General features: G+C 33.9%; 1 protein-coding gene across 8 annotated transcripts in view; it reads left to right on the forward strand.

The window, feature by feature from the left end:
- SYT1 (synaptotagmin 1) overlaps nucleotides 1–25,059 on the forward strand; it is a 587,652-nt gene that overhangs the window by 143,822 nt on the left and 418,771 nt on the right. For 2 of the 8 annotated variants that reach the window (XM_017946030.3, XM_017946032.3), the window contains exon 3: nucleotides 3,890–3,940. The exons of the other annotated variants lie outside the window; for them this stretch is intronic. The gene's annotated coding sequence lies outside the window, so the exon portion shown is untranslated. The remainder of the gene's footprint in view (nucleotides 1–3,889; nucleotides 3,941–25,059) is intronic. 8 annotated transcript variants of the gene reach the window in all.

A 25,059-nucleotide genomic window follows, 5' to 3' on the forward strand; every position in this document is an offset into this window, starting at 1 on the left:
TTAGTACTTTCTGTAAGAAAAAAATGTCTATGATTACTGTGTATTGTATTTTCCTACACTAATACTTTAAATCTTAGTGACTTTATCTTTACCATTTAGATAAAGAGCCCTCTGTTTTTTGTTTGCTTCTTTTGTTTTGTTTTGTTTTTGAATTCCAATTATTTATGCAAGGCCATACACTCTGTGGATTGTCAAAAGCAGTAGGCAAACCTACTTTCAGTCTTCCCTGACCTCAGAATAATCTTTGGTTGTCTGCATACTTCCTTATGGATGAGCATTAGCAAATGTAAATCATAGCTATTAATACTAAACTACAGGTATTAAGTTCTTACTGGCTCCTTGGTACCATGATAAATATGTGTATATTTTATTTCATTTAATCCATGGAAATACCCTATGAAGTAAGTAACATAATTATCCCCATTTTACTGATAAAGACTGAGTCTTAGAAAGGTTAAACAATATGCCTAATATCATCTAGCTGTTCAACCAGAACTGAAATGAATAAAAATCTACAACTCACGCTCTTAACTGTTTAGATTTTCAGCATTTTGAAATTTGATGTGCTTATGCCTGCATCTCTTTGTTTCCCCATCAATATCAATTTCATTTGTTTCATTATCCTCTTATGTTTCTTTTCTTTTATTTTTGTTTCTGAACCTAGATTTGGTGCTTTTCTCCACAGGTACTTTGAGCTTAGCACAGAGACAGCATCCTCTATATTTCATGGCACTTTCCCGTCATTGCTGTCACTGTTCTCTCTCCTGGATTCACAATACTGAGCTCTGATAATATTTCCAACATTTCTTACTTGCCTCTCAGTGTCTGTGAATGGAATGCTGCTGTGTGAGTCTGAGGTTTGTACTGGAGGTTTTATGAGTTTCTTGTTATTGCTAGATGAATACTGTAGGTTATTACTATTACTGTAGGTTAATATTTCTTTATCTTGTTCTTTCAATATCTTCCTAGCATGATGGAGAGAGAGGTTAAAAAATCAATAGAATTAGAATTGAAAAGAGACCATGACAAGATGAAAATTGGATAGAAACAAATTGAATGATTTTTTTTTTCCAAGTCGAAGTTCAAGATTAGAGTAAGGAGGTGTCTCCAGTTTCTCTCAGAAAATAAAAGGTGGGCAGTGTCTCACACGTATCTATCATGTGCCCTTTTCTCACTTTGGTTGCCTACTATGGAATCCTCCGTTTCATTCTGAACAAGCTCTCCTTTCAAAGTGTTTCCTTATGTGTTCATAGCAGGGACCAAGCTGTTTGTAGTAGTATTTCCTACTGCCTGCCTTGATGAAGGCCTCACATCTTTGTATGAAAATGGGGAGGGTAGGTATCTATATTTTAACCCCTCTCTTATTCAGTAAAGCCCACTAAACTATTCTGTATTATATTTTTTTAATTAAACCTGGATTCCTGATTTAAAACTTCAGTTCCTCATATAATGCCTCTGAAACACCCAGATCTTCTGATTTTTTGGCTCTCACTGATTATGCCTTTATTCCTTCACTATAGACTCATAAAGTCCTGTCCTGCTATCAGTTTTCAGGCCATCCGTATGGAAGTTCAAAAATTTTTCTAGAGCCCATCCTAATCATTTTATCTTTCTATCTGTATTTTCATTATTCATTTCATGAAGACAATTTTCTTCTAAAGCTAGATCCTCTAATTGTACCCCTCATTTTATATTTACCTAATTCCTGAGCAGTCTTGTTCCCATAAGAATGTTTTCATTTTCCAAACCTATTTTATTTCCCCTCAAAGGGAAGGAAGGACAGAGGTGTCTTGATCTAGAATTGTACCTGCAGAGATGGTGAGAGGTAGCCAGATTTAGGTCATTATGTCAATCATTGTTGAAAAGTTCTTCCAGAATTTGCTTTCTATTTCTTAAAAGAAATAATGACTAAAAAGTTGCATTAGAATCTAATATGAAACTTTACTCGAAATAATATAATGTCATTAGTGAAGAGGAAGTTAAGGAAGAGACCACAGTCTTCAAGTAATGGAAACATTTATTTAACATTTACTGCATAATTTTTCATGCAATAAGTATTTATTAATTGCTAGGTACTCTGCCAGATATTAAAGATTCTGTTGAACATACAATAAACAATATCTCCTTAAGTTTACATACTAGCTTAGAAGAAGGATAATTAATCAGTTTATTACAAGAAAGTGTGATGAGTGACCAGACTGGGAAATTACAGAGAAGTATGCAAATTCATAGGAGGGCATTCCATCTAGTCAAAAAGGAAATAGCATTTCATCAGAGACCCTAAGAATAAATAAGAGTTAATCCTTTCCTGGTATTAAGGAGATAAAGTTGAAAAAAAACGTGTCCCTGACCTCAAAGAACTTACACCACAGGAATCTGTATGCTTTCTGAGAGATCTTGCTAGAAATAGTTCAAATAAACTAGAAAGAATTTTTAAAACAGTAGCTGCCAATTTTGCTCTTAACATTTACCTGAGATTTATAAAAACAAAACAAAACAAAAATCTGTGACCAAAGCCTCCTAAATTAAAATTTCTGGGTGTAGATCCTAGGAATCTGCATTTTATAAGCTCCCTAGGTGCTGCATATATATATGAATAATTGGGAAACTTTGCGTAAAATATAAACATAGATTTTCTTAGGAATCATCTGTGGGTGTTTTAGGCCAGGCGTGGTGGCTCACACCTGTAATACCAGCACTTTGAGGGGCTGAGATGGGTGAATCACCTTAGGTCAGGAGTTCAAGACAAGTCTAGCCAACATGGTGAAACCCTGTCTACTCTAAAAATACAAAAATTAGCCGGACATGGTGGTGTGCACCTGTAGTCCCAGCTACTCAGGAGGCTGAGGCAGGAGAATTGCTTGAACCCAGGAGGCAGAAGCAGCAGTGAACGGAGATTTCCCCACTGCACTCCAGCCTGGGTGACAGAATGAGACTCCATCTCAAAACCAAAGTAGCTGGGACTACAAAAACAAAACAACAAAAACGGAATCACCTGTGGTATATTATGTCTGCATATTCTCAGGCTGTACCTGAGAACTTGGAATTTGTAGAAGAGGTCCAGACTCTATTTTTAGGAACCAGCACAGTGGGTGCTGATTGAGGAGTAGACAGACCACATATGGTAAACTGAGTACTGTGAAGTTCCACCACAATATTATCTATTACGGAAGACAACTGTGGACTAGATACTGATTTAAGTTTTAGAGGCAAATTGGATCCAATCACCTGGATGATATCTTACTTTTTTACCACACGTAGCACAAACCATCTCTTACTCAAGCATAATTGAGCAGATACTATTCTGATATACAAATGGCAAACACTTCTTTGTTCACAAAAATGTAAGTATATGTAGAGCTTTCAATATGTAAGGAAAGAATAACTTTTCCAATTCTATTATTTGTTATCGTGGTACTTCTGGGATCAATGTGATCATGTCACCATTATATAGCTCTTCCTTTCAAAAAGAGCTGAAGGGAAAATTTATTATAATATCTCCTCGTTCTTTGTGAAGTGTGTAGGCAAAAACAGACAGCTGTCTATAAACAAGTATTCAATGCTTCTGAAAACAGCAGAGTGCACCCTGTAGCTGCTCCCTGTGCCTCTTTCCGGACTGCCACTGCTTTGTAGTCCGAATGGCATTTTCCTTCTGTGGTTTCTCATTACGCTTTATGATGAGGTAATCTCCTTAATGTGGCCTGCTGTGCTTTCTGGGTTGTACCCCAGCCCACTTCCAGATGCATCCCCTCTCTTTCTTTGTTTCATTAACTGTGCCACACCCCTTTCCATTACAAGTCCCCTCCTCCCATGCAGTCCCTTCTACCTGGAGGTCTCTGCCACCTCTGCGTGCTTCCACACCAGCCTAACTAACACTCATCTTTCACAGGTGAGCTCAGGAGTCACTTACTAAAGAAGCCTGCCTTGATTCCCAGTCAAGGTCAGTTATTAAACACTATTTCTGTCTTGTAGAGTGCTCTTCTCAGTTTGTTATTGTATTCTCTTTCATGAGTTTATATGCTTAATATCACCTTAACTAGACTGAATACAGGGATTGTGTGTGTGTGTGTGTGTGTGTGTGTGTGTGTGTGTGTTTACCATATTGCCTAAGCATAGTAGGTGTTCAATAAGTATTTGTTGAAGAAGCGAATGAGGGTTTAAAACACTCTGAGAGCCTCAAGTCTATGGTTTCAGTTCATTGAGTGGGTTCATCAAATAATTGTTCAATATTTTATATGTGCTGAGTCCAGTAATGGGCACCAGGAACTCCAAGAAGGATTAACTGTTTGTAAACTGTAACTACAACATGCACCCTGAGTTTCAGCCAACTCTCTTATGAGTAGATGCTGTTGGAGCACCCATTTGTATGAATGGTAGCCCTTTCTCAATAACTTATCTTCCCATCTTACCTGCAAGCATCTTAACCATATTTCACCATATTTCTTCTGGTTTTTGCTCTATAATCCTAGGAGGTCTTAATAAAAAAATATCCAATCCAGTCCAATTATAGAAAACAAAGCAAAAACATCAGATGGGTTCTTCGTTTACTATATAAAGCCACTTTTATTCTAGCTAGTTACAGAATATAAAGGCTAGGAGAGAATATTAGAAGGGTAAGCTTATGAACATTATCTTCATATAAGACCAAGATTCTATCATTATATCCATTTTGTTAGAAAATAAGCCTTGGGTATTTTTGACAACTTCTAACGAAAAACCAGTTCAAATACTTTCGTCAGTAACAATTATCATAGTTAGTATAATTTATTTTTTCTGAAATTTAACCTGAAACCTATGTTCAGATATGATTCCCAGTCTTTTCAAATACTTTGTACTATTTAGAATAATGTTTAGAATTCTTCCCTTTAATCATTACATATCATGCCTATTTTAGTGAAAATATTTCTTCTCTTTGAAAAATGCATTCTAAAACTTTGATGTTAAATGTAAGTTAAAAGTTTCAAAACTAAATGTGCACTCTAATATAAGCTTATGCAGCATAGCTTATATATTTATTTAATTTAAATAAATTAAATATATTTGTATTTTAATACAAATTTAAATGTATTTGTAATATTGTCCTTTTATTTTAAGTAACAAGAAGTAGTCAACTTTTTTATTTGCTTTTCCTATTTTCTATAGCTGTGCACGTCAATTTATACCATATATTATCTCTTTGACAATTTGTTTTCTCTGATTCATATTGTTGCTGTCTCTATCACTTACTATTTTGCTAATGGTTTAAACTAGAAGAATCAGAGCCTAAATAGCCAGAAAAATAAAAGTTTATGCATTAAATATATTCATCTAAACAACATATGCAGCCAGAATATTTGGGTCTAATGGACCGAAGTAAATATAATCGTTCCTCATTCGCTTAAACGAATCCAAAATACCTAGTTGTCAAAACAGTTCTGAAGTTCAAATGAAAGCAATTTGTTTAAAGGCTTATGTGAAAGACACAGTAATATTCTTATGCCATCATGTTTATCCTTTATATCAATAATCTTCCATGTACATACCTATTTAACGTATTCTGCTAGTGTTTATTTTTGCCAGGCTAGGTAGGCCAGGATTATCTACACTTCTTATAAATGAAAAATCTGAGGTAAGGAGAGGTTAAATGACTTTGCCAAGGTCGCACAGTGAGTCCACAGCAGATCTAAGATGAAAACACAGTGTAATGAGCCATGGTGCCTCCTTTCCTGGAAAATAATTTGTCAAGCACTTATCCCAAATCAAGATTAATAGGGTCAGGTGATAACTCTTCCTTCACTGAAACACATTTAACTATTACAATGGAGACCTGATATTTTTATGTTACCATTTCTAAATTTTGTGTGTAATGAAACACAAAGACAAAGACAGTTAAAAACAGAAGTTCTTTCTCTCTAATAATATCAAAGATTTCACATCTTTTCCCTATCACAGCATCTGTGTGAGGTAGGACATGTGTAGTAAATTTACAACACCTATCTCCAGATAAAAGCTCAAAAACAAAATAGGTCTATGGCTCCTCAATGCTCTGATATCATACTTGTTTCTAGAACTAAGGCTGCATCTAGTGTGTTTCCATAAGCATTATGCTTTCCTTTGGAGTCACATGGTTCCTGTTTAAACAGCTGTCCTCAGTGCAACTGCTTTCATACTGGTCACAATTATATTTCAACTAACAAACATTGTTGCATTGTTATTTATAAATTGGGGAGGGAGAGCAACTTAAACTACATAGAGATCAGTTTTTTCAGATCTGGAATCAGTTAAATTATTTACTAAGGGCGCCAGTGTCAGAAATATTATCCTCTGGTATATTTATACTTTTAAAGGGGAAAAACTCAATTACAAAATCCTTGAGCATTAAATGGGTAGGAGTGCTTTCTGCAACTTAATTTGAAATGGATTTTTAAAATCGATGGAAGTTGTTACTAATGATGTCATGGAGAAGGCATCATGATTAAGTTAAGGTCCAGTATATGCCCAGCATTTAAATATCTGCATGTGGTCTCCCATTCAGTTTGTAACAAATAAATAACTACCAACAAGATATAAATTTGGGAAAATTGTTATTTTTTATTTGAAATGTCGAGTAGTTTGATGGATAAAGGCCACCATAAATCCACTCCACTATATACTAACTATGATGATTTAGGGCATTTTAAGAGGCAGAGCATTGGTCTGTTTAATTATCTGCTTCTAGATATGGACAAGGGGCTTATTGTGTTTACATAAATTTTCTTACATCCATCACATCTTGACCTATTAGAAATCCCTGATGGGAATGGAGAAAAATATAGTGACTCCCGAATAATCCACAAGATTTCCGAAGGTGACTTTAAAAAACAACCTCAAGTCAGCTACCTGAGAACTTGGAAGTTCTCTGCTTTATGATATTCACATTTAAGAAGAATATGACTTCAGATCAGGAGACAAGAATATCAGAAATAATTGTAGTACATTCATTTTATACTTACTTGTATTAGGCATTTATTTTATATCAAGCGTTACACCAAGTGTTAAGTATAGCAAAATAATTAATCATAGCCCTTGTCTTCAATGAGCTAGCTGTCTAATAAAATAACCAGGCGTGTAAGCAAATAACCACAATGTAGTGGTAGAGTCTCTAATTGAGACACAGATCAACAAAGAAAAATTAACTAGGATATTTCAAAAACTATAATAGAGATGTTACTGAAGAGATAATGGTTTAATGGTTTTTCAAAGTATTTTATTTACCAACAAACTGACAGATGAGGAGGGGGTTGTGAGCAATGTGTGTGATACAAAATTAGGAAATCTAAAGGGCCATGACAATTGTGGGGAGGGGACTTCAACATAGCCAGAACATGTAAGAGTTGGGAGCCAATGCTGGAGGAAGAGGTTGGAAATATAAAAAGAGGCTAGGCTGATAAAGGCCCTACATGCTCTGCTAAGGAATTTCAGGAAGCAGCTGTTGAAGACTTTTAACCAGAAAATTGACATGATTAGATTGTACTTTGATAAAATGTCTCTATCAACAAGGAAATAAATGGATAGAAGGAGTAACATGAGTCATATAAAGCTAGTAGCAAAGAGTCTAGTAGAGAAGCCATGCCAATGGTCTAGGCTGAAGGTGAAGAGGTCAGTAGGGAGGGTTTAAAAAGATTGCTTTGAAATAAAATTGTTTATTTTTGTTAGAAGAGTAGTGTAGCATGGATGGCAACAGATAATGAGGGCAAAGAAGGACACGAAGATTTCTTCCATCAATAACAGTAGATCTAAGTTTAGGGCAAAAGATTATTTTTTTAAAAAGTTTTTGCATATTTATTAAAATCTGTCCTCTTATATGACACAAATTCTAAGTGAAAACCAAGTGCTAAGAAAGGAAAGAGCTGCTAGAAGTGGATTTCCCTTGATTGGATGGGCCAAATCTAAGTCCTATAAAGGCCTAAAGAAAAACATTTGCCTTTTGGGGGTGGAAACTTTCTAGAGGTGGGCAGCAAGACATTCCTGGAAGAAAAGTTACTCCTTATGGGTATCATTATTTAGCTTCAATAAGCATAAAGACTGGGTTCTTTGAGAGTTAAAGAGTTTCCTTCTAATAATTTGGGAAAGACATATGTTAATCCCAGTTCCATGAATTAGTAGTTATAAAACATTTTATGAGTTGCTTGGATTCTCTCTGAAACTCAGTTGTATTATGCTTAAAATAGGAGAATAATATCTGCCTCATAATTATTTCTAAAATTAGATGAAATAGTATAAGTACAGTGTTTTGTATTCTGCTAAGCACAGACATAATTTGTAAACAGTAGCTATTCGTCAAATTCCTATTGAAAGTAGTACATGTGTCCATTAAATTAAGGAGTTGCCAAACCTCAATTTTATATTTCTCTGTATCTTGTTTCTCTCCTTTATTCAATCAACAAGCAGTGTTTAAAGCCTTGTCCTGTATCAAGGGGTCACAGATTTGCTGGCTATGGTCTGACAATCTAATGGAAAGAGAGAAGTACTGTCAAATAAAGACAGTACAATGTGATTTCACAGTCTATAAATATATGAAAATAATATTTCCTTCATGAGTATTCTGTTAGTGTCCTTCTTAAAATAACTTAATTTGGAGATTTGTCTTTAAAACTCTTGCAAAACTTTGAAGCCAAATTAAGTTACTCATGAGATAACTAGTTTGAATTACCATCAACATTCCAGGATTCTATTGCAAAACCTATAGATGATATAACTACATAAACCAATCTACACAGTGATAATGAATATCATAATGATAATAATCATAATGAAGTTAAAAGTTAATGCAAACACTGTAATTCAGAGTGCCTACCTAACACAGTTGCTATCTGTATAGATGTAATTATCAAGAATAATCAACATGAGAGACATTTTATCTATGATTCATCTTCCTGGTTGGTACTATGTTAGTTACTTTTAACTTTGATGGGAAAAATGACATGGGACTGGGAGGAGTTAGAAGTGAAGAAACAACCTACAGCATTTATTTATTTATTTTTTTACTAAACTCCTTTCATGTCGGAGAAACATAAAACTGCTGGCTAGAGAAACCAGAAGTAGAATTTGTAAGTGAAGCAAAACAAATTCTAATCAATTCTTGTTACAGTATTAAAATGCTTTCATTTTCATAACCCATTTAACAAGTAGATATTTCCTGTGATGCAAAAATAAATTTTTTTTCCCACACCTCTACAAATTGCTTTTGTGTGATATACTGCACCACAGGACACTTATCCAAAGAGCTAATGTAAAAACCTCATTTTGAGAAATAAAAGTAGTGTCAGTTTATATGTCAAGAGAATGAATACTGCATTCCAAGTTGATACAGGATCTGACATTTCAAATCCAAAATAAATTATTTGGAAGACCACTGTCTTTTTCCCCGATCTCTGTATTAAGAGCTTTTGTGACCTTGAATGCAAATGAAGTACAATACTAAGGATGTCCTTCATCAGTATGAATTAGAAGTTTTTTAATGTATGTTTCTGTGATCATCAGTTTATTTTCCAACACTTATTTTTTACCTACTTAAATCAGTTTAACCAGCAGCATGTTGTGAATGTGACTCATGTCATCTGTGCCTGTGGTTAACATTATGTTGCTGCAACAAGTCCACCTGACAGATTTTTTGAGCCTAGGAAGTTGTCCGTTTCAATTAACAGCATGCCCAGGACATTTCCCTGGCAGAATAATAAAAGTGCACACTGGTTCTTCTCCTCTCTGAAAAAGAAGAAAATATTATGTACTATTACCATGAAGTCAACTTTCTATTTTTTTTTTTTTGAAAGCACAGTCTTAACAGGAATATAAACAATAAAAAATAATATGTATGTGCTGGAACTTAGAGAAGTGTGATTTCTTTATTCTCTGCATTACAGTATATGCACCAGGCATTCCTTTCCTAATTCTGTCTCTCCTGTGGAAAATAGATGGATACATCCATGAGTTTATATTGCTGCTATTGCCTGCTGTTCCCTGTCCACAGCAATAGGTCTGGGTTTTCTGTGCTCTGGAAAGAAAGCACTTTGAAGAAAATGTATCATTCTAATGTTTAAATATTGTTTACTCTGTGAACTCTTTGAAGAAACCTGTGGTGTTTAATTCCTAGGCCAGTGCTAAGCAAGGCTACCTAATGTGTGGTAAAGTAAAAACACAGTGTGATGATGACTCCAAATGGTTTCATGAAGAATTGATGCAGCTTCTCAATAATACTTTAATGAGATAGGAAACTGACATTGTCTCACACTTAGTCAACATTGGTGCTAAACTTTTAACAAAATTGCATTGTAAGCCGTAAGTCTTTAGTCCAACTCAATTTCTCTCTGTTCTATTCTTGATACATATTTTTAATTTTTTTGGTAAACCTACATCAGAAAAAGAGGCCAAAAAACAGAAAACCAAACTGAAGCAAAGCTCCATTCAGCTATGAAAACATCCTTGCAAATGTATGCAGGCACTCCTTAGATATACCATTTTGTATGGTTGAGCTTCACAAACTCATCTCTGCAGCAGGCTGCACATTTGGCTAGGAGACAGCTGAGTTATAAAATTGGTTTTGGACTGTTGAGAAAAGAAATGGAGCTAAAGGATAGAGATTCTATCATGAGCCTAGTAAAACAGGAACCATTTCTTTTAGTAAGTTTCTCCTCTAATATTGGTTTATTTTCTTTTATAAGGAGCTTGTTAATTATCAAGTTGCCTCACCCTGTTTCTCCATGCACAGTGATCCTCAATTAAAATTGTGCATATATAGGTAGTGAGGAGATGAGCCTAAAATACTGAAAATATCTCCTTTCTTAAAAAATCAATTATTACTGAAAATAATATCATAGCATCATATGATTGATAAATTATAGTGTTATGAAAAAGAATTATAAGGAAAAAGAACCACAGCATCATACAATTCGGAACCTGAAAGGATGATCAGTTAACCCCTCCAAAAATTACTTTAAAGATGAAAACTGCGGTGCACAAATGTCTATTTGCACCAAATCAGAAAGCTAGCTAGTATTGGAAGAACAGAAGTTTAGAAAATGCATGGTGCCCAAACCTAGGCTTTTTAAGAAAATAATTCAGTGTAATTCTTTTTATTTGATCTTTCAAAGAATTGAATTTTGTCTAAGTAGAAAATTTAACTCACCCATTAACATTTTTATTCTGTTGCCAAAATAAATTTATTTTTTATATTGTATGCCCCTTTTATTTCAAAGCATCTTCAAATCTATTTTTGTCATCATAGCTATTCTGTAAGTTAGCTATAAAATTTCTGATTTACTTTTTTCCCACCGAGGACAGTGAAAAACAGAGATAAACTAAAACACTTCCAAGTTCACAAATCAATGTCACTACAGACATTGACCATGTAATTATGAGTGCCAATGAATTTGCAGAAGAAAAAAGAAGAGGAAACTTACTTTCCCTGAATACAAAGTTATTTGTGCTGAAAACTATTGAGAGAAGTTTTATATTTATTATGTAATTATCTGTGGACAAGCATTATCTCAATTTCCTAAACAACAGACTGAGTCTCTCAGAAAGGGTGACTAATTCAACTGAGGTTTTAAAACTACTTGGACGCAAAGGTAGGGTTCAAACCCTGGGTTGTTACTCCAAAACATGGTCTGCTACATCAGTGGTTCTCAAAGTATGATCTGGGTACCTATAGACCCCAGGACCTTTTTAAGGAAGATTCTAAGATTAAAACTATTTTCTTTATAATACCATTTAGAATCTGATTATCTAACAGTTGTACACTGGAGTTTTCTAGAGGTTACCTGAAGCTGCTTGACTAAAGAAGCAGAGTCCAACTGTTTTCTCTTAAATCAGACATTTGACAAGATTTGCAAATACATAAAACAATGTCATGCTTCTCATTATTTTTTGTTTGTTTTGGAAAATTATTTTTAATATATTAATTATGTTACATGTTAGAGGTTTATTATTTTAAAATAAATTAATTATATTTCATATTTTTTACTCTTAATATCTAGTAGGTTATATATCTGTAGATGCAGCTCACATACAAAAAACCTCTCATGCATCCTTAATTTTTAAGAGTATAAAGGAGTTCTGACACAAAAAACATTTTTAGAACAGTGCTAAATTAAGCTTCTTTACTGACTAAAATTGGAAGCCACGATATACAGCAAAATAACCCAGGATCTAGCTTTCAAAAGACAAGCAAATCTCTGTGTACCTTAGTTTTAGTGCTAGAAATGACCTTTAGATAAAATCTTGCTTCCATGCCGGTTTTTTATTTAACTTATCCTAGAAATAAATCAGTAATTATTGTTCTTTGCTTGGAGGTCATGAGTTATGAATTGTCACTGTAACCAGGTATTTAAATCTGACTCTTTTGACTTAGTTTGAGCAAAGGTCTAAAAAGCCAAAAAGGAAAAAATGGGGGATAAAACTTGCACATTGCAATGCGAGGGGCTAGAGTCTCCACAGGGCTTTCAAAGGCAACTTTAAAAATTGGTTTGACAATGCTGCTTCTGCCTGAATAATATAAAAGAGTTGAAGTAGGAAAAGCCAGGTTTTTGGAGATTAAATAATTTATTTGGTTATGGCTGTCACTGTGCTCTGAGTCTTCATGGAGGAGGGAAGAGGAAAGCTTCTGTCTCCCACAAAACCTGAGGAGTGGGGCTTTAGAGAGACCTCTGGACATCCTCGACTGTAACACATGACATTTCTGGGGCTCCACAGAGGATGTCTGACCCAGAGCAGGAAAAGTCAAAGGTGGGATATTATGACTGGCTCAGCCCTCAAATGGAGGAGCATGCATTGGAGGCTTCATTGAGAGCAATCTGTACTTACAGAGACTGAGAGCCAAGCATGATGTTTCCTCTGGGACCAGATGTTGAGAAACCAGCCTGTAGTCATTGTTTTTAGTAACCTTTTATTTTTTATTATATATTTTATAATTGATTATAATACATTCATTATTATTACATAATTATATTGCATTATTTCATGCCTACAGACATTACAAGACAAGCACAAAAATTCCCATATACTGTTTACCGAGCTTCATCAATTGTTTCTGTTATCTCATTTGCTTTATTATTCCATCTCTCTCTCTCTCTCTCTCTCTCTCTCTCCATGCACATTCATCACACATACACTTTTGTTTTCTGAACCATTCACCTATAAGTTAGAGACATCATGCCTCTTTACTCCTAAACACTTAAGTGTGTACTTCCTAAGAATAAGCACATTTTGTTATATAACCACAGTACAGTGGTCAACATCAGGACATTTCACACTGATACAATAGTATTACCCAACATACAGCTGGAGTTGTTTTAAATTCTTCGCAAGACTGCCTGGAAGAGCATCCTAACCTCACAGAGGGTTAAAACTGCTATTTTTCCAAAGGTTGAAGGAGGAAGTGTGAAGGGCAAACAGATGAAAATGCATGGGGTTCTAACTCAGTCTTGAGTGTCTAGCAACGATTCTAGGAAATTGGGGCTGGAAATAGAACAGAATCTTTACTGAAGGACAATTCAAAGACGTATTTGCTGGGTAATGGGACTGAGAGAGGTGTGTGGCCAGCAAGCAGCAAGGCAAATTCAAGGATGGGTTGGAGAGCACCTACCCCAAGCTTCTGTTTGTGCCTATTGACTAATGTCAGAATTGATGGCAGAACCCAGGGTTGTGCTGCTTCAAAAAGTAAAGCACATTTATGTTCAGCCAAGATTAGTTGCTGTATTCTTATTCAAATCCAGAATTTTGCTTGACAGTATGTTAATATAATGTGTAATGTATCTTTAACATTCTAGGGCTATAAACTCATTTATTCATTTAATAATCAAATATTAACTGAATGTCTACCTTGTAAAGATACCTGGGCAGTTTGTTCAACATTCATTCTTCAACAAACATTTACAGATAAGAATAATGTGCCAGAGTTTCTAATTGCTAGGAAAACAGTATTTGACTAAAATGGGCAAGATCCCTGCTCTCCCCTGGAAACTACTTTCTAGGGTACATTCTGTTGTCCTTGTTGAACTTAGCAGTATCATTTCTGTAGGGAGATGCTGAAATGGTGTTTTGGTATATCTGGCATACTATAGTTTGTATCCTTAGTGATTAATGAAAGACTTGGATTGGAGAATAATGCTAAATAAAATTTTGATCTAACTTTGTTCCTCTGAATGATCTACTGTCTTCGTAAGGTCCTATTTGTTGGCTACATATTTTGTTATTTTTAAATTGTTTCAGGATAGTAAGTACTTTATGCTGCATTTACTGTGACCTTTGATAGCGTAAAGCAAAGCAGAACACACTTATTTTAAATGTGCTTATAAGATGCTTCTTTAGGCAAATAAAATTTATACATTCATGAGCAAAAGCTTACAGATGTATATATTAATGAATTAATTATTGTGAATATCAAGTGTTGATTTTATATCCAAAGTTCCATGTGTAGTTTTAATATTTAGGCAGTTATGATTTGTCTACAAGTATTTTGACATAATCCATGTATTAAACACTCGAACCTGAATTCAGAGTAATTTTCCTCTGGAGGCAAAAAAAAAAAAAAAAATTATCTGAGCCATCATTAGTTTTACTTCAATGTGAATCATGAGTCTGCATCAACATGATTCCATTTTTCCTAAGGTGACTTTAAAACTCTAAACTGAAAGCCAAAACTATAATGACATTTGCTTGTTGAGCTTTATAGAAGCATTGGGAAGCCTGGAAATGATGCTTAAATTATTGAACCTTGATGTTTCTAGTAGCCATTTATTAAATCATGAGAAACTAAGTTTAGTAGCTTGCTTCGGGGATATTATTTCTAGACACACAAATCTAGTGAAAAGAAAAAGTACACTGTGTTAGATTTCTGGCTATTATACATTGTAGAATAAAAACATGATTGATATCTTAGGCATACACACACATATAACACGTATGCATATATATGATATATGTATGTATATGTGTTTTATATATATGTATATATTTCTTCTATACATATGTATATAGGCTCTGTATTTTGTTCTGCAGGACTTGTAATGTGTGTGTGTATATATCTATATACACATATATATATATGTTTATGTACGTAAGCATAATAGCTATTAAGTGGTAGCAAATTATAAAGCCTGTTTGACTCTAGAGCTTTTTTAAAAAAAAATACCAGACATTGTAACTGTATAAGTGACCTTTTCAGAACGTTGGTAATATTGACAACCTCACTGGGAAGTGTGTTTTTATTTTGCTAAATAGAAGTAGATTATGTTTACATTGGAATGTTAAACTACTTTAAAATGAATCTTTCCCTCAGTGCTAGATATAAGATACTGAAAATAGCTGTTTAAAAAGATCCTTGAAATTCAAATGCCTTTGGCATAATATTATGATAAAGCATTGTGTTTAAAGCCTGATTTGTTAATTTTATGCATCATTTATTTGAATTTTATATAATTTTTAAAGGAAATATTACTATTCAAGTGTTTTAAATCACTTCCTTTTATAATTCTAAGTTAACAGATTGCTTACAGCAGTTTATGCTTCTGTTCAAACATTTTAAAGAAAGAAGAACGTTATTAATTTGTTGGGCATAGAAATTATATCTGTTCCATAAACATGTTCCAAGTACAGCACACAGTTATTATTGTTTCTTGATCAAGGAGGAGTTCATGTTCTAGTCATAGAAATGAGGAAGCAAAGATTCAAAGAGTTAGTTGCACTCTCTGAATGTGTGATGCATTTATATATTGAACATTGGAAAAAATGTCCATTCTTATCCATTCAACATGTCTTTCTTCATAAGAAAATGCCATTCTGCAGTTAAAAAAAAAAGCAAAAAGTTTTAATAAATAAAACACTATGCTTTTATGTTATTGGAATTGCATGGTTTATTTATTTATTGGTTTTTAGCTATTAGAATATATTTAAAGCTAATTGAAAATCCACACAGAACTGAATACTGACTTGTTCCTTTTATACATATATGTGTATAATACATATATATATATATGTATTACACACATGTATATCACACTTTCATTGTCCATTCACTATCAATGGACACTTAGGTTGTTTCCATATCTTAGCTATTGTGAATAATGCTGCAAGAAATATGAAGTGGAGATATCTCTTTGAGATACTAATTTAATTTCCTTTGGATTTATCAAGACCACAATGAGACATCGCCTCACACCTATTAGGATGGCTGCTACAAAAAAGATAAGTGATAACAAGGGTTGGCAAGGGAATGCAGAAAAGGGAATCCTGTACACCGTTGGTAGAAAAGCAAATGGTACAGCCATTATAGAAAACAGTACAGAGGTTCCTCAAAAAATTGAAAATAGAACTACCATACAATCCAGTATATCCCACTTGTGGAGGTACTCTGCTTTATTACAAGAACTGAGGTTCTTGCTATTTCTTGAACATAGACAATTTTCTGCTGACTCAGGCCATTGGGCCTTCAACTCTCTCCACCTGGAAGTTTCTTACCTGGATCCTCAGCTGAATGTCTTTCTCACTTTACTCTGGTTTCTGCTGAAATATCTTTCCAGAGACCCCTTTGCTGACCACCTACTTTAAATAGGCTCTCCTCCCTGTCTCCTGCTTACTTTCATTAAGTTTTACCAGCCTATAATTTTCTTCATAGCCATTATCACTACCAAGAGTTATACTGATTCATTTTCTCAATGAGTCCATGAGAGTAAGGACTTCATCATATTCAACACTAGAAACACTGTCTATCATATTAAGGAGTCATCAAAAAAAAAATAAAGCATAAATGCATATATAAAGCATATATATAAGTATGCATTTTATTATATATAAGTATAATAAATAATACACAGATATTATATAGATATATATATACTTGTCAAACCCTCTGTGGAATAAATGCATTGGGTGGGTTGAAAACCAAAAGCTTTTAGGCAAGTAACAACCATGCATACTCGAAGTCAATTTGTGATCTTTAAAAAATTCATTTTTTTTTTCCACAGAAGAAGTCAAACTAAAACATAATATTCTATAGATATTTTAACGTGGAACAATAGAAATAATTTATTTAAAACCATAAATAAGAAGCTTTATTAAGATACATTCTATCTGCAGCAATGTAAAGGCATAGCACCACATCAATTATCTTGAGTTTGCTTTAAACAGATGGAGACCAGTGTAGCCATAGAATTCACATCAGCTACTGGCCGAGATTTCATGGTCTGATAGCCTTTCTGTGGATGGACATTTCTCCTTATACATTCCCACCTTGCATGCATTTAAACTTGTCTGTCTCTTTATGCAGTCATATTATAGATTGATAAAGATCTCCACATTTGATCAAAGGGAGAAAGAGGATATTGAATACAACCAAATCCATAAGATGAGATTATCAATTGCTTCTTCAAGTAATATTGTAAAAACACATGGTTAATTTTGTCATCTGAACAGTGTTTCTATGATTAATGTGTTCAAAAACCAGAAAAATCACATACTGTGTATTGAAAGCCTCTTCAACTTTTCTATCGAGTTATTATTTGTGTTCTACTAACCCTGTCAGACCTTATCAGATATTTCTTCACTTCAATAAAAATCTGTTTTTAAGCATAATCTTCTCTTATATTACTGTTCTTCTAAAATTTTAAGTGTAAATGCTGCAGAATAATGCATGTTGCTCACTAATCTAATACTATAGAATTCAAAACACAGAAATAAAGGAATATGGATAGAGCTGAGTGCTATTCAGTCTTTTTCTGTAGAGAAAATTAGAGCCTGCATATTCATTACAGAAACTGTAAACACCAGGAGAATAAAGTCCCTGTGTGCACTGTGGGCCTCATATCCAAGTCCCTGTGTGCACTGTGGGCCTCATATCCAAGGCACTTAGTACTATATAGGCACTCAATACATCTTTGTTGGATAAACAAAAATTTGAGGCTATGTAAATGATCCCTTCTACCCAAAAATAAAAATAATTATAACAGTATTAGCCATTTAGGTATAATTGGTAAATAGTTAATATAGTCTTACTTTGGTCTAAAATGTGCCTGTTTTTCTGAATGTGGTATGGGGAAGGAATGAATTATATTCAGTAAACAATGAAATGTATAAGTATGATAGTTGTATAATTGAGTGAAGATTTTATGCTGTTCCTTAAATGAAAACTTCACTTTACTCATGACCTTGTCTCAAGAGCAATAGAATAGTTGAAATGGGACAAGACATAGAAAATGTATATAGAGGTTCCTGGCATTCAAGGTGGAATAATAACAGTAATAAACTTTATAACAGCATTATTTCAAAAGAGTCTTTTATGTTAACAATAGTCACACAAATAATTCATTTTTCTTTATCTTGTGGTTGGGACATTAGTCTCTTATGCAGAAATATGTACAAGATATATTTTGTTTTTGAAATCCTACATGGTAGTAGGATACTTTTTTGTTCCTAGGTAATTTCTACTATTGCAGATATCAATTATGCCTTCAAACTATTCAATATCTCACCCTTGTGTGCTATGGGTAGTGCAGATTGTTTTTGTTTTATAGCCTTTGTTAATGCATTTGCAGATTGCACTGAAAAGAGCCTTAGAAAATTGCTCCATATATCAGCCTCAACAGTACAAATTGTTTTTGTTTCTTTTCTTTTTTAATCCACACACTGTGCTAGTGTGCCATATTGTACAAATCATTAAAAAAGTAAATAAATAACTGATTAAAGCTATTCTGGAAAGTTGTAGTGCTGGAGCAAATATATTTTTTCAATGTTTCTCAAAACTAAGCAACATAAAGGGTAAATAAAATAAAATGTGAAGCCAAACATACATTCTGCCCTCTTCCAACCACAAGGATTCAGAAATATTTGCAACTTCTGACTTGGTGATTAATTTAGCATCACTTATGAAATTAGTGAAATTAAAATATTTTTCATGCATGTAATGTTTTCTCTAGCTAATGAATCCTGAATGAAATTTTATTTATGTAGATATGCTAAGTGTGAACATAGGAGGTTACATGGTATAAGTTAAGTAATTAATAATAGCTGTAATAAATGTTATTTTAAGTCTTACAATAACATTTTATAATTAAGAATTATTTTATAACCAACTGTATTATCAAGATAATGATTTTCTTCTTTACTCAAATGTAGAAAGAAAAGTTAACTGATTTGTATGTTGCTAGCCACATGTATTATATAAATCCTAATACATTTCGGTGTCACTGTGTTTAGTTTTTATGTCAGACTTGCTTCACCATTCACACTTTTCCTTTTTCTCCTTGAATACAGATTATCAGTACCATAAAAACTACATGACATTTTGTGATTTTAAGTCAATCATGTTTTCTCTTCCACATGCGATGAATTTCAGTATTAAATACACTTCTATGAAAGAAACAAAATTGCTATATACTTCATAATTCACTTTTTAAATTTTGCCTAAAATATTTTATTGTATTCAAGTACTGTGACACAACATTAAATGAAATATTATCTGATCAAATAAATGCTACCATTCTCGTGCTATATAAATCTTCTCTATCACCGTTCTCGTGAGAAACCTGAATTTGCTCTTTGTTGCCCTTTGTGAACTTACTCTAAGGATGTCTACAATATGGTGCAGTCTACTTTTTCAGTCTTCTTTCTCTGTCCTTCCCATACTTACCTTATTCTCCTGCCACACTAACCTACTGTCTAGAATCCAAGCATTCCCAGTGCTTTTCTCCCTCTATAACTTTGTTCCTTCATAACTGAAACACTTTTATCTATCAAAACGCATAGAAAGAATGGTCACCCTTCAAGGACCAAATGCCATTAGGGCTTTTGCTATTCCATTGAGCTTTAATTTGTATGCATAGAAAGCTCATCATAATCTGCCTTGGGTGGAGTTATAAATGGGTTTAACTCTTCTTTTCCCACTCCGTCTTCTGAATTAAAAATTCTTGAAAGCAGAAATTTCTTGAGATTTCCCACTTTACTATTTTAAACAGCATTTGGGAAAATGCTTTGATCAAAATATTCTATCAGCAAAATATAATGGACCAATATATATTATGAGTGAATGGCATCAATTACTTTAGTGAGGCCATCTGAAAATAAAATAAAATAAAATGTTCTTTATACAGTTTTATGTTTAAATTAAGTGAAGGGGTAGGGTGATGCCATCAGCTCTACTTTGTCTTAGAAGTATACCTACATTGTCTTTAAATAATGATGACATTTAGATGAGATGGGTTGAGTTTTCCTCAGAACTATGCCATGTCTCCATTCGAGTTATAGTATTCTTCAATTCTTACCTCCAATGCATACTCATTGCCAAAAACTGCTATCTAAGCCTTTGGAGCTGCTGCTCTTTTATATATGTTACAGAAGGAATAAAATGCATAAGTTTAAATAGAGAATAAACACACAATTTAAAAAATGATTTACATAAATAGCATCTATTAAAATTATCTGTTCAATAAAATCTATACTACTTGAAATAATCATCAAAATAGTATTGATTATACTGATATTAACTATTAATGTCACAAAAACCACATGATTATCTCAATAGATGCAGAAAAGGCCTTTGACAGAATTCAACAGCGCTTCATGCTAAAAACTCTCAATAAATTAGGTGTTGATACAATGTATCTCAAAATAATAAGAGCTATTTATAACAAACCCACAGCCAATATCATACTGAGTGGGCAAAAACTGGAAGCATTCCCTTTGAAAACTGACATGAGACAGGCATGCCCTCTCTCACCATTCCTATTCAACATAGTGTTGGAAGTTCTGGCCAGGGCAATCAGGCAGGAGAAAGAAATAAAGGATATTCAATTAGGAAAACAGGAAGTCAAATGACTGTGTATTTAGAAAACCCCACCATCTCAGTCCAAAATCTCCTTAAGCTGATAAGCAACTTCAACAAAGTCTCAGGATACAAAATCAATGTGCAAAAATCACAAGCATTCTTATACACCAATAACAGACAGAGAACAAAATCATGAGTGAACTCCCATGCACAATTGCTTCAAAGAGAATAAAATACCCAGGAATCCAACTTACGAGGGATGTGAAGGACCTCTTCAAGGAGAACTACAAACCACTGCTCAACGAAATAAAAGAGGACACAAACAAATGGAAGAACATACCATGCTCATGGATAGGAAGAATCAATATTGTGAAAATGACCATACTGCCCAAGGTAATTTATAGATCCAACGCCATCCCCATCAAGCTACCAATGACTTTCTTCACAAAATTGGAAAAAAACTGCTTTAAAGTTCATATGGAACCAAAAAAGAGCCTGCATTGCCAAGACAATCCTAAGCCAAAAGAACAAAGCTGGAGGCATCACGCTACCTGACTTCAAACTTTACTACAAGGCTGCAGTAACCAAAACAGCATGGTACTGGTACCAAAACAGAGATATAGACCAATGGAACCGACCAGAGCTCTCAGAAATAATACCACACATCTATAACCATCTGATCTTTGACAAACCTGACAAAAACAAGAAATGAGGAAAGGATTCCCTACTTAATAAATGCTGCTGGGAAAACTGGCTAGCCATATGTAGAAAGCTGAAACTGCATCCCTTCCTTACACCTTATACAAAAATTAATTCAAGATGGATTAAAGACTTAAATGTTAGACTTCAAACCATAAAAACTCTAGAAGAAAACCTAGGTAATATCATTCAGGACATAGGCATGGGCAAGGACTTCATGTCTAAAACACCAAAAGCAATGGCAACAAAAGCCAAAATTGACAAATGGGATCTAATTAAACTAAAGAGCTTCTGCACAGCAAAAGAAACTACCGTCAGAGTGAACAGGCAACCTACAGAATGGTAGAAAATTTTTGCAATCTACTCATCTGACAAAGGGCTAATATCCTGAATCTACAAAGAACTGAAACAAATTTACAAGAACAGAACAAACAACTCCATCAAAAAGTGGGCAAAATATATGAACAGACACGTCTCAAAAGAAGACATTTATGCAGCCAACAGACACATGAAAAAATGCTCGTCATCACTGGCCATCAGAGAAATGCAAATCAAAACCACAATGAGATACCATCTCACAGTAGTTAGAATGGCAATAATTAAAAAGTCAGGAAACACCAGGTGCTGGAGAGGATGTGGAGAAACAGGAACACTTTTACACTGTTGGTGGGACTGTAAACTAGTTCAACCATTGTGGAAGACAGTGTGGCGATTCGTCACGGATCTAGAACTAGAAATACTATTTGACCCAGCCATCCCATTACTGGGTATATACCCAAAGGATTATAAATCATGCTGCTATAAAGACACATGCACACGTATGTTTATTGTGGCACTATTCACATTAGCAAAGACTTGGAACCAACACAAATGTCCATCAATGATAGACTGGATTAAGAAAATGTGGCACATACACACTATGTAATACTATGCAGCCATAAAAAAGGATGAGTTCATGTCCTTTGTAGGGACATGGATGAAGCTGGAAACCATCATTCTCAGCCAAGTATCGCAAGGACAAAAAACCAAACACCGCATGTTCTCACTGATAGGTGGGAATTGAACAGTGAGAATACTTGGACACAGGTAGGGGAACATCACACACTGAGGCCTGTCGTGGGGTGGGGAAGGGGAGGGATAGCATTAGGAGATATACCTAATGTAAATGATGAGTCAATGGGTGCAGCACACCAACATGGCACATGTATACATATGTAACAAACCTGCATGTTGTGCACATGTACCCTAGAACTTAAAGTATAATAAAAAAGTCACAATTATTTGACTTCTCTCATGTTAAAATTCTATTCTAGAAAGTAAATGATAAGAACATTTTCCTTAGTATATTAAATAAATGTAATTTTTATTTTATGCCTTCTGCAAATACTTTTGATTTTCCCTGTTAAGTAATATTATAAAATTTGAGGTTATAGTAGATAGTACCTAATGTATTCATCAGGGCTTCCATGTTAAGTTATTTTCTTGGCTTTGGCTTCTTTACAGTAAAGAAACATGAATGATGTACAACACAGAAGCGACTTCTCAGGATTGTGGATAATCTGTTATAGCTTGTCAGAAAATGCAGGGGAATTTTATATTTATGGTTTGAATATCCCTAAATCACCAATTCCATCCGCTCTTACTTCCTGCTAAGATGCTAATTCTTGTTAGAACCTTATTATGTAACTTTCATATTAAACACATCACAGAGTTAATCCTGGCTCTTCATTATAGAACTTAAAAGAAAAGTGAATGAGTGCATAGTTAGTGGGCAGTAGGTTAGTAAGGTTGGAGGTGTAGTAATTATCAGACTGGGAAAGAGAAAAAATGAGACATAGAATAAGATACAATAATATTCTACTTCTGGAATTCCTAATCATGGGAAATGTCTAGAATATATGCCCACATATGGCAAAGTATCTCCTGTACCCCTTTTTTCTTTCTATTAATGGTCACAAAGTATGTTTAATTATGCAAGTTGGCACGTAAGCCTTTATGAAAATATATATGTTATCAATCTAAATAAATATCATGGGAGATAATTGAAAATTTATATCCTACATAATAGCTAAATATTTTGTAGAAATCAAGTAACTTTTTTCACATTTACATAAAAGTCAGGAACATAGCTAGTATTAAGCTTAAGTATAATGGTAGCTCCATGATTCAACTGTACCACCAGATTGGCAAGTGAGAGGATGCTGTGTTGAGAAAGGGGACTGATTGTGTCCTTCGAGCTTTTAGTTCAACAAATATTTATTTAGAACCTTATATGTATATGCCGGGCAATGTGCTAGGTACTGTGAACTGAAGATTAGTTAGATAGAGTTTCTTGGGGAGCTTCTATTGCCATAAACAATAATAAAAACAAATGTCAGTGTAATGCACTAAGTGATATATGATAGAGACATGAATTTTATAGGCAGGGATCTTATCTTGTACTCTTTTTTACACCACACAACTCTTGGAATAGTACAAGTGAAAACTTTGTTGATGTTTGCTTATTTTATAGAGATGGAACTTTGGCTTCACTTGGGGTTACCTCCAGTGTATTGACAATAAGAATACAACTCACAATAATACTGTGATTTGTATTCAGCTAAAAGGGCTGAGCTTCCCATCAACCTCTGCTAACTAAGTTTGCTACTCTTAATACAGTTAGCATTTAAATGATTTCATTATGTTGACATTTTAGTTCATGTTACAATTGTTAGTAAAATTAAAAATCCATGTGATAGATGGTGTTACAAGATTCCATTAAAGTCTGTTAAAACGAATTTTTATAGGATTCTTTCCTGATTATTCCCTATTTCAAGGATATGAAGTAATTGTAATAAAGACAGTTTCTTTTCAAAAGTGATATAAACTTAGACCATAACAAAAGAGAAAATGACAATGCTAAGGGGTTCTATGGCAAATACCTCAATGATGACACTGAAAAACAAAGCAAAAAAAAGAGAATCACTTGCTATAGTATATAACTCCAAGAAATTTGAATTTCAAACTGAACTTCAGTCACTTTAGCTGAGTTTTATATCAGAAGACCAAAAACTCATATCCTTATCATCTGCCTCGAGTTGTACCTCCCAGGAAATTTGCCTGTTCTAAGGCATTAATCTGATATTTCTCTTGAATATGTTCTTTTGTCAGTAAAAATTAGTTGCTATTCACATTAGACACCTAAAAGATCAAAGATTGGAAGCTGAGAGAACAGCTCATCCATGTTATTACTTCACTTGATCTCCTGTTATTCCATTCATTGTATCAGTTCATGGGTGAAATGAGAGTCTCCTTCCAACCAAGTCAAATGGTATCAAAATTGTAAGTGAAATTGGACTGAACTCTTCCCCTAATCTCCAACCATAGTGCACCCAATTGCTTCCTCTAGTGAAAACTTTAGTATGACTTCACTATACATTCCTCATGTAATTTGTTGAATGCTGTCCATTTCTCTCAAATATAATTACATTACTTTAAAAACATCTTTGAATTCTCCTCTGAATAAATCCTTGATTTAGAATTTCATAGGATTGCATTTTTGCTCATTTTAACATTAAAGAATAATTTGATCAGAATTAGGTGGTTAG

This window comes from Papio anubis, chromosome 9 (genome assembly GCF_008728515.1).
Source record: "Papio anubis isolate 15944 chromosome 9, Panubis1.0, whole genome shotgun sequence".
In the NCBI taxonomy this organism is placed as follows: Eukaryota; Metazoa; Chordata; class Mammalia; order Primates; family Cercopithecidae; genus Papio; species Papio anubis.